Below are 11,194 nucleotides of genomic sequence, written 5' to 3' on the forward strand. Positions count from 1 at the left end.
GGTTCAAACGCATTTGGGGAAATAGGATTGGTAATATAGGCTTATTATATACCATTGGAAAGCCAAAGATTTTAGAAAAATATAATATATAATATATAAAGCGGTACAAAGACCCATCTTAACCCGATATTGAGCTTTACTAGTTCAACCAAAATATAAAAAAATACAAGTATTCAAAATAAATGTTTCAGAATCGTTAATAACTATCCATATACCTATAATATCTAAAATGCACACTGAATTAAATACATACATCGTACAAGATTACATTACATTATGTATACAAACACACATAATTTCTTCCAGTCTTACCCCAACTTATTAAACCCTCTAATCACAGAAGTAAGAAACTACAACACATACTAAAACTACAACCCATAGATATAAACACAAAAGAACTAAAAATATATTTATGTAAACATAAATCAATGATATGTATTTCATCATGTTACCCAATAGTTTGTATTTTTTTCTATCCAATGTAAAATAAATATGTTTGTAAAATGTAAATTATATCAGGAGAATTGTATTTTATAAGGGGTTATCCCAAAACAATGTAGTAAATAATGTGAATTATATATTTATGCAATAAAAATATGTTTAAAAAACAGATATGAAGACACAATGAATAATTTTCAAATACAAAAAATATATATATGATGAAATTATCACGTTATTATAATCTGCACACTGTATCCATCTAACGTTACCAAAATAGTCACGAAAATATTTTTTTAAAAAAGTTACATTATTGCAGGAAGATAATTTTTATCTTCAAATCAATAGTTAAACTGTTAAATCGGAAAAATAAAAATAAAAAAACAAAATATCTCTACCCTAGGGTAGCCTAGCCTTACTCATCTCGTCTTTAAAACAAATACTTAAGGGAGCATGTTGTTCGATGATGTACATGTCAAGGGATCCATAACACCAATAATATTATATCCCAACCCACGCCGGTTTAGGAAAGAGGCAACTTAACTTCGAAAATTAGTTAGTTAAATCGGGCAACATTGAAAAGTAGCTAAAATTGCAAAAAGGAGTTAATTGGAGAATTACATCAAATTTAGTGTAATTAAATTACAAAAATATTATTCTAATATATAAAATAATTTATACATTATATAATGGGGTGTAGATAGTTAACCGTAGATTAATGATTGGAGAAGTTTGTCGGGAGATGCGGTCAGCAAAGAACAACATAAATAAACAAAACATATTTATTTATTTTATGCCGACGTTTCGACCTAAGTTTCAGGTCTTCATCAGGGCTGATTTCATCTGTCACTGTTTTCAATCTACTACCATACAATTCCACGATTATCAATCAATAAAAATTTTGTACTATTCAATTATCAGTTATCAATTTTTTATCATTTATGATTTGATTCTATATTTTGTATAATTCTAAATTTGTTTGTATACTATTCCTTTTCAATTGTATGTTGCTCTAAATGTTGTTGTTATCACTTTTGTTCTATAGCCCTGATGAAGACCTGAAACTCAAGTCGAAACGTCGGCATAAAATAAATAAATATGGTTTTGTTTATTTATGTTGTTCTTTGCTGACCGCACCCACCGACAAACTTCTCCAATTATATATTATATATATCAAATAATTTAATAAATAGTTAAATAAAGAGGGAAATAAATGTAAACCGATGGAAGGCATAACAAAATGTCATAGTTATCTTAGATTTGTGGATGGCCATTTGTTTTGGTGGATTTAGCGATAAGAAAGTGTAAAGATTGGTCTATTCCTATTCCTCTTTGTGATTTTGTAACTTCTGCGTGAAATCGATTTTATCTCTTACGACGATAAATCACAACTTGTAATTACAATTATAATTTTTTAAAATGGGTGCTAAAAATATGAAGAATTTTTTTTTTTTTTTATAAAAAACCCGTATATCCACTTATTGAAAGTTATTATTTAAAAATTATATGGGAGCATCTCATGTAAATAAGCTTAATTCTTATTGAAAATGTTGATTTTTAACAACTGTATCATAAGGGAAAATTAAACTAAATTAGGAAAGTTATAGATTTTTAGAGTTTTATTTGTAAATAATAAATTAACTCATCAGAATTATGAAACTTTATATTTAATTTCTTTTTAAAACAATCTTGATCCTTTTCTCTCAACTTTATTCTTGTTTAACATCCGACGTTTCGACCTCTCAGGACATTCTCAAGGATTCCTTATTCTGTCTTCATTCCTTTTTTTTTCTTTAAAATTCATTAATGCCGGCTAATTGCCTTTGTCCCAATAATTTCTTATATTAAATTATTTCCTAAATTTAAAACTTTTATTTACCACTTTTATGTTCATTAACAAACCCCAAACAGAACCTACCTTCAACTGTTGAAGGTATACTGTGAAACGTCGGATGTTAAAAAAGAATAAAGTTGAGAGAAAAGGATCAAGATTGTTTTAAAAAGAAACTAAACCACTCTCAAACAACTATATTAATAAAAAATAAATCTTTATATTTAATTTATTTACTAAGACAAAAATAAAACAAAATGATAATATCAATTAACATAACATGTTAATTAAAATGAGCTGCTAATTATGTAAAATAACAGGCAATGATAATTAATTAATACATTAACAAAGGTAATTAACTCAACTTTAGGTAATTTATTTACACAATTAACACCAACATATATGCAACTTAAACCTGTTTTGATAACAAGAAATCAAAAGAGGAAACAAGAATGGTTTAAATGTGTTACTAGAATATTAATTATATAGGGAGTGGGTTGCTCAATGGTAAGGCATTGATGACAACTCTAAGGACCTGGCTTCGATTATTTTCTGTTTCACTGTAGCAGTGAGTCAGCCCTGTAGGTTCAGAAGCCTCATTGAGTGACTACCCTTAATTAGTTAAAAATGTGGCAGGCAAGCATGATGGTGACCAAATCACCTTCTTGCACAACCGTTGGTATGGATATAGACGAGATAATGCTTCAAGCGATAGTACCGTTATTAATTAATCCAAGTAGCCGCTCACACCGCTCACATATCCTCACGCGTAGGAGTTGGCCAAGTTCCAACCCCGTTCCTTAGGACAAAATCAACAAACAATAACCGATATACTAAATAATCGAGTATTTAATCGGTAGATAGAATTAATTTAACAAAATGAAAGTTTTTATTTCTAAATTAATTGTAACTATTAAAACACTTACTAGACAAACAGTCTAAACTTCCAATTCATTACAAAAGACTGATATACAAAACAATAATCAGGCCAATCTGGGCATATAGAGTTGTGCTTTGGGGCTCCACTAAACCATCAAATTCCTCCAGAATCCAACCCTTACAGTCCAAAATTCTTAATGCTCCTTACCTTGTGACAAATCAATTCATCCATCAGGACCTCAATGTCCCGCATGTTACCGATTTGACCAGAACCAGATATCTATCCTTCCATGATAAACTTCCCAACCACCCAAACCCATAATTTATAACCTGGCTTTTCCTTCATTGCCTGATAATGATAATCCTAGGCGTCTGAAAATAAGATGGCCCCGAGATATTCTCCTCTAGAAATGTTATTGGAGTTATATCAATGGCTGGATTCTCCAGTGTATGACTAGCATCAAATTTACTTGTATATATTTTTATATAGTTGAAAATACCAATAAATTAATAATAAAAACAATTTATAACATTACTATAACTCGTACAACGCATTATCCTATCGGTTTCTGTTATACCTCACCCCCTCCATAGCGCGAATTCCTTCGTGTTTCATCAAAAGACCGACAGAATGAGGATGAGGAGGAGCACGAATTGATCGGAACCACGTCCGCTGGAGGGAACGACTATTCCAGCGGAACGAGTTTATTATATTGAACCAATTCTTAATATTAATTTGAGATGTGCTCTTTCTGCTCAGCATTTATGTCAACTTGTGCTTCTTCTCCAGATCATACCTGAATTTGTTAAATAAAAAAAACAGAAGTTGGTTACTGATTTATATAATGATGGTAATATTTACAATATAATGATATTTACAATATACTAATTTAAAAAACAAAACAAATTGTGATGGGCACGGTGTGAATGAGGTAACTTGTCTTACCGCTCTGATATTGATATTGGTTACTGGTTGGGGTGGGGGGTAATAGTCTGGCATGTGGGCATAGAGGTTCTCTTTGCCAATCCTTAGTGGCTACTTTGAAGTTATCTCCACGTGCTAACATAGGTACGGAGTGTCAAGGTTTATTTCTCGGGAATGGCTAGAAATGAATATTAACTGCTCCAGCCGTGAATCGAACTCACTGCTTTTGAACCGGGGACTCACACTCTAACCGGCTGTCGCTTCCATCACTCTACTTTGAGTTTAAATTAATTCTAGCTTCAGAAAATATATTTTTGTTCGTTCTCTATTCCCTTCTACGACTTTATACTTTACAAATTATATTTGTTAAATCTTTGATGACCCGACGGTAAAAATAAGTCTAAATTACTACTCTTTTTTCTGGAAATATATTTTCAACATGGGAAAAATAAGCTTTCTCTTATTCTGAAATTAATTATCAAATCCTTTCATACTTTATTTATTCTTAAATTTATTCCATTATGCCTAAAACATAAAATCCAATTGGGTTTTGGAGGCGTTTTTTTTTTCATATCTACAATGCTTTCCTACCTTCGGCAATGATAGCCAAAGGATCAGTATATATCTATAAAACATAATTATACTATTTATATAAAAAAATTAGAAAATAAATAAATGCATTACACATTTACTGTGTCAATTATTTATATATTTTAATTTTTGAAATAGAATTATGTTTTACAGATATATACTGAGCCTTTGGTCCTCAGTTAATGAAAGGTAATAGTTTTTTTAATAATATAATTTATTTTTATTTTTTAATATCGATAGGCAAAAAGAAAACCGTGATGAAACAATATACTGATCAAGTAACTAAAGCACAATATAATACTGAATACTGTCAATGATATAGAAAGGCTTTGTAGGACAATGTAACAAGAAGAATGGAGAAACACATTTTAAAAAGATAGCTCCACAATACGCTTTTTTGAAAAGATAAAAAAGAAGTGAACAATACTCACCAAGTCAAAAACATTTATTCACAAGAAGGAGGAATAGTGCTGGCACAATGAACCGGAAATAATCTAAAGAACAATATAGACACCATAGCTTTTATCAATAGTAATAATTATACATAATTTGCAATTTTTTTTTCCCCTAACAGCTTTTCATTTGCGCAGCTTAAAATTAAAATAAAAAAAAAGATGAAATAGCTCCATCAAAGACTATAAATTCAAAGATATGATAAAAAATAAAATTAAACGTGATTTGTTCAGAGGCTGAAATAATATTTAAGAGAGAGATGGTTGGGAGAGGGGGAGAAGGGAGGGGGGGGTGCGGTCAGTGGACACAAATAAGTAAAAAATTATTTATTAGTACCAATGTTTCGGCCGGAATTTCAAATCTTCATTAGAACTTAGAACAAACAAGAAAATAACAACCATAATGTATAAAAAGAATCACAGAATGATTAACAATGTAAATACATAAATAATTGATTGGAGAAGATGGTCGGGGGTACGGTCAGCAAAGAAGAACAAATAAACAAAACAATATTTATTTATGCCGACGTTTCGACTTTAATTTTAATATTATTTATTCTCATACAGCCGTCATCTTCTTATAATACTTAGAATATACATTTTCTTTAAACATTATTTATGTTTCTATATTGTTTGTTATTTTCTAATCATTCTATAATTCTTTTAATTCAGTTAATCTTCTTTCTGTGATTAGCCCTGATGAATGCTTGAAATTGTTGCCGAAACGTTGGCACTATTAAATAAGTTCCCTCAACTTATTCGTGTTCTTTGCTGATCTCACCCTAAACATCTTCTCATTATACATGATAGAAAATTATGTACTTAAATAAGAATGTACAGACTTTTAAGAAGTAATTCATCATATTCTAATCATGTATTTTTGTAAATGTTAAATTTTGCTTTTTAATATTTGCTATTTTTGAAATACGAAATAAATAATTGATTTTAACTTGGCCGTAGCTGATGACCCAAAGAGGTTCAGAAAATACTTTGAGTGGCCCTCTTATCTTATTGTGCCCGAAACTTCCACTTGGTTCATTAGACGAGCAAGACCAAATATTAAAAGTAACAGTAGTAAACCAATTAAATACTATAATTAACATAAACCAGACTTTTGAAACGAAAAATAAATAGCCAATGATAGAATCTAACTTGTATAATAAATTTAGGCACCATTTTACAAAATGTATTAATAGTCTATATTGTGAATACAGAGGAGTGAATGGTTTGCTCATAACAGACAGTGAACATAAATGGAACATAAGCATAAAGTACTTAAACACTAAACACACAAATGGAACTTTAATGTATTTTGAACTTATACTTTTAATCACATTAATGAACTGACTGTTCGAAAACAATTAACCTTTGATCGAGATAACGAAAGTAGCCAACACTAATCTACCAATTTACATGATTTATTTTAGCTACAAATAATTATATTTTATTAGTAAAATCAGAAGCTGCTAAAAGTTATAGTTATAATATATGAAGAAATAAAAAAAAATTTAAATATGATTAAAACTCTGGTCCAATGCGTCCTCTACAATGAATCTTACTTTGTAAGAATCATAAGTTAAATAAAATATAGAATTAACTAAAATAAAATTTAAGAAGAAAATTGAAAAAAAGTTTTATGATTGATGCAAACGATTAGGGATATACACATATACACATAAAATTCACCAACCACTTTTATTTCTGAAATGGTCACATTACACATGACGTTAAAAGCAGTGAAAAACTAGAGGATGTGGCATATTTATAAATAAAATCCATATAAATAAATATATTATAAATTTTGATACAAAATATTCATAACTACTTACACACATTCTGGACTCCGGTTGTTTCTTTAACATAAGAAGACGAAATGTAAAGAATTCTCCCAGTAACAAAGACTACTATATCAACAAGTTACCCCGCATACGACATAATCGGATTAGTTTCGAATAAATTTTTTTTAATAAATAAAACCTTTATTCATTAACCAATAACGGCAAAACAATGAATGATTATTTTATCACAGTAATTGTTCAACTGATAAGAATTTTCAGAGAAGCATTTCGAAAGAGATGAGTCGCAAATATAATCGATCTCATCAAGTGCCAAGGAGATATAACAATACGTACAGTATATATTAAGTGCCAAGGAGATATAACAATACGTACAGTATATATTAAAAATAAATCTCTACCTCTTGTGTAAGGAGGTGATTTATTCAGAATCACGCTAGGTCACCAGATTTTCGCCCAATTAAGGGTACTCAATTCATATGACTGGATGAAAACCCACTGGGCTGACTCATGACTACAGTGAAACAGAAAATAATTTATGCCACAGCCGGGATAGAAACTGAGTCGTTGGAGTTAGTAGCACGGTGCTTTGCCAATGAGCTACCCACTCTCACTTACAGTTTATATATAAATAATAAATAGTATATCAGGCAATACTTCGGTATTACAATATTTGAGGAGGTATATACATTAATTGAAACGTTGAAATCGCGCGCTTAAAAAGGCATTACATTAAAATTAAGTTAATGCAGGTTAAAAGAATAGACATTCATTTTTTTTTTTTTTGTACTAACGTAAGAATTGGATAAATGCAGAGGAGTTATAAAGCATTGTTTGAATAATGGTCACCGAAATAAAAAAAAAAAATTGTTCCAAATATATGAAAGTGAAAAATTCATAATTATTAATTTATTTGAAAAATGGTATTTGAGGCTTTCACACGATGGTAGAAAAGAATATAATTTGCTTTTTCATAAAATAAAATTGTTTGACTTACTGTGCTAAAATCCTCAATATATATGTTTTATTTAATTTTTAGTGAATAAACAATCAATTAATCGAATCAGTAATATTACTTTCTTATTTTTCAGAAAGATACAAATCGATTGACATGTAATCACCATGAAAATAATTATACTTTTTGAGTTACGGTGGCAAAAATTCTTAATTTTGTTAATAATTTTATTTTACCAAAAAATTGGGACCAGATTATAACCTTCATGAGACAATGCTGAACATTTAGCAAATAGGTCCATGACAATGGGATGAACGGTATCGGTACGGTGCAGTGGTGCATATAGTACCAACAAACAGATCGGTACGGTGCAGTGGTGCATATAGTACCAACAAACAGATCTTCATTTTCACATATATCAGATTAAGTTAAATGGTACTTTGGTGTACTTCTACATACCGAGAAAATCGTCAGAGAATAACACAGATAAGTTAAACGACTTATTTATTAGTGCCAACGCTTCGGAAAGCATTTCTTGCCTTCATCAGGGCTAAGAACAAAAAGAATAGAATAACCAATGAATAAAAGGAAGAAAAGAATGAATTTAAAATAACTAATATTATGGATACATAAGTAGTGTTAACATATATGAATAGTTAAAGTGTTATAAGAAATGAACTGAGATCTAATGTTGGCTACAAGTTAATTATTTGTGAAAGCAAAATGCAATATTTTATATCTTAAAACCTAATGCAATAAAATCTGTTCAATAGAGGTACAACAAAGAAAAGAAGATATTATACTCCTTTTGAAATAATTTCTAAATTAACAAGACAATTTTTGCACTTCTTAGGAATAAGAGACAGATAGTGGACACACAGCTGGCTAAGTTCATCCATTGCACAGCTCAAAGCAACACAATGGCTCCAACTGTTACTTGTTGTTCTTACTCATTAATAGCCCCAATTAATTTCTATTAAGAATAATGTAGTTTATGTGTCACAGTTATTATGCAATATTTTCGCAATATCTTCTCTCCTAGCGGAGTTCCCACATCGGGGTATAGATGTAATTATCGATGCAATGGGATCGTAAAGGATATTCGAAATAATTGCAGAGTTGATAATTATTTCGGGGTTATAATCACTCATAAAATAATTTAATTGGGTTATGTTGTAACAAAATCGGACACCCTGCAGACAGTTATAACCTTGGTCTTTATAAGTCCAAGAGCCAAAAAGGAGGAAAGAGTCGCTCATTTAACCCCAATTTTTGTTTACTTTAATGAAAACTATCTATAGTTACTAATCAAACTTGATGTTTCTACCAAGTATAGTTATGGGAAATAAGAAATAGCAGTTTCAAAACGTTAAAAAATTATTTTTTCATTCGGAGCTCTGATATCTTGAAAACAGCACTAAAAACCCTAATAGAACATTATTTAAATTAGGGTAAATTTTCCAAATTATGAGCCTTAACAAAGCTTTTTACGTTCAATAGTTCCCTCGGTAGAGTTATTTTAAAAGCAATATTTCATAAAAAAACTTACTGAAAAATCAATAGTTAGGAAGTCTATATTTCAGGAACCATGAGACGTAAAGATGTCTATTACAACTCAAATTAAAGCTAGTTTAATGTACTAGAAAGTAGTCTATGGCGTTTATCTTCGTAGGATTAGTGTTTTTCATATTTGGTAAAATAAATTGATTTCTAGTTGTTCAAAAGTACATATACAAAATTCATATCTATACGCGAATATGATAAAAACTACTACTCCTACGAAGATAAAAGTTATAGACTACATTATAATACATTAAATTATCTTTTATTTTATTTTTAGCAGACATTTCAGCGCGTTTTGTCCAATTATAATTAGAAATGACAATCTTGTTAATTTATACCTAAATATTTATATAGTATGTATATTAGTAATAAGGCAGTAAGATATTGTAACAATTCTAAAAAATAAACATAAATATTTCTAATGTTTTATCGTTAGTCGGATTTGATATTTCGCATTGGTTTTCTGACCTATTGAACCCACTATCTGAGGCAGGATGTATTTTATTTCCATAAATCCTTATCTTCGTAAAAACCGAACAAAAGTTGCCTTATAAATAACTGAGGCTATGCTGCAATGGAGGAGGAAAACAAAATATGAATTATCTGTTTATTCGTAAAACCTATAAAAAAAAAAATTAGATAAGAGTAATGGTACAACGAAAGTATTATCTAGTAATCTGATTTAATCTTTAAAACAAGAAATTCTAAATTAATTCCAATGCATCAATTATAAATGTAGCAAACCTATGATATCCTGCCCTCCAATATCCTATAATATTCTGCCCTATAGTATCCTATGATATCCTGCCCTCCAGTATCCTATGATATCCTGCCCCCCAGTATCCTATAATATTCTGCCCTATAGTATCCTATAATATTCTGCCCTATAATATCCTGCCCTCCAGTATCCTATAATATTCTGCCCTATAGTATCCTTTTTAATGTCGCTCAAACGCGTCTTGAACAGGTCCGCTACATAGAAAAGAGAATAAGTTGAATCGCCAACTGAAACTACAAGGAACTCCTCGTCAACTTCGACTAGTACAACACTTACTTGATAAAAACACTTCCAACTGGAAATTTTCGAATGTACACCGAAAAAATCGAACACTATTGATATCAAATTCCTAGCGTATAAATTCCTTATTAACAGTCCAAAATTGTTTGACAAAATGCTCCTTATAACGTCAAAAATTAACTTCCATTCGGGAATATGTATACGAGGGAGTGATTTTTTTCTCAATTAAAGGTATCAACTTTATGAGGGTGTGTACCCACCCGGTCTTCCGAACCCACAGGGTTGACTCAGTCTTTAGTGTAACAGAAATTAATTATCTGCAACAGTTGGATTCAAATCCGGGTCATAGGAGTCAGCAGTATATAGTACCTTAATACTATGACACCACGCTCTCTATAGGAATATATATAAATATACATTATATAATATAATACAATATATACCCATAAATATAATGCAATATTCATTCCATAATTCCAGAGAGATCTCAAACTCTCATTCGTAGTGGATTTGGCGTAAAATAGTTTCCTATTCGTTAAACTTTCGCCTTAAACTGTTCCTGACAATCCTCACATGCACCAGAAACAAAGAAGGCCATGGGACCTTCTAACTTAAAATAGTGATGGAAGTATAATTATTATTCGTTCTTATGTTATCACATTTGCTGTTGTTGTTGATTGTTGCTTAAAGGCGTAAAACCCTCTGGCCATCAACGCCTATGGCATGATAAAAGTAAAAAAAAAAAA

This window comes from Halyomorpha halys, unplaced genomic scaffold (genome assembly GCF_000696795.3).
Source record: "Halyomorpha halys isolate HHAL.00 unplaced genomic scaffold, Hhal_1.1 Scaffold243.1, whole genome shotgun sequence".
In the NCBI taxonomy this organism is placed as follows: Eukaryota; Metazoa; Arthropoda; class Insecta; order Hemiptera; family Pentatomidae; genus Halyomorpha; species Halyomorpha halys.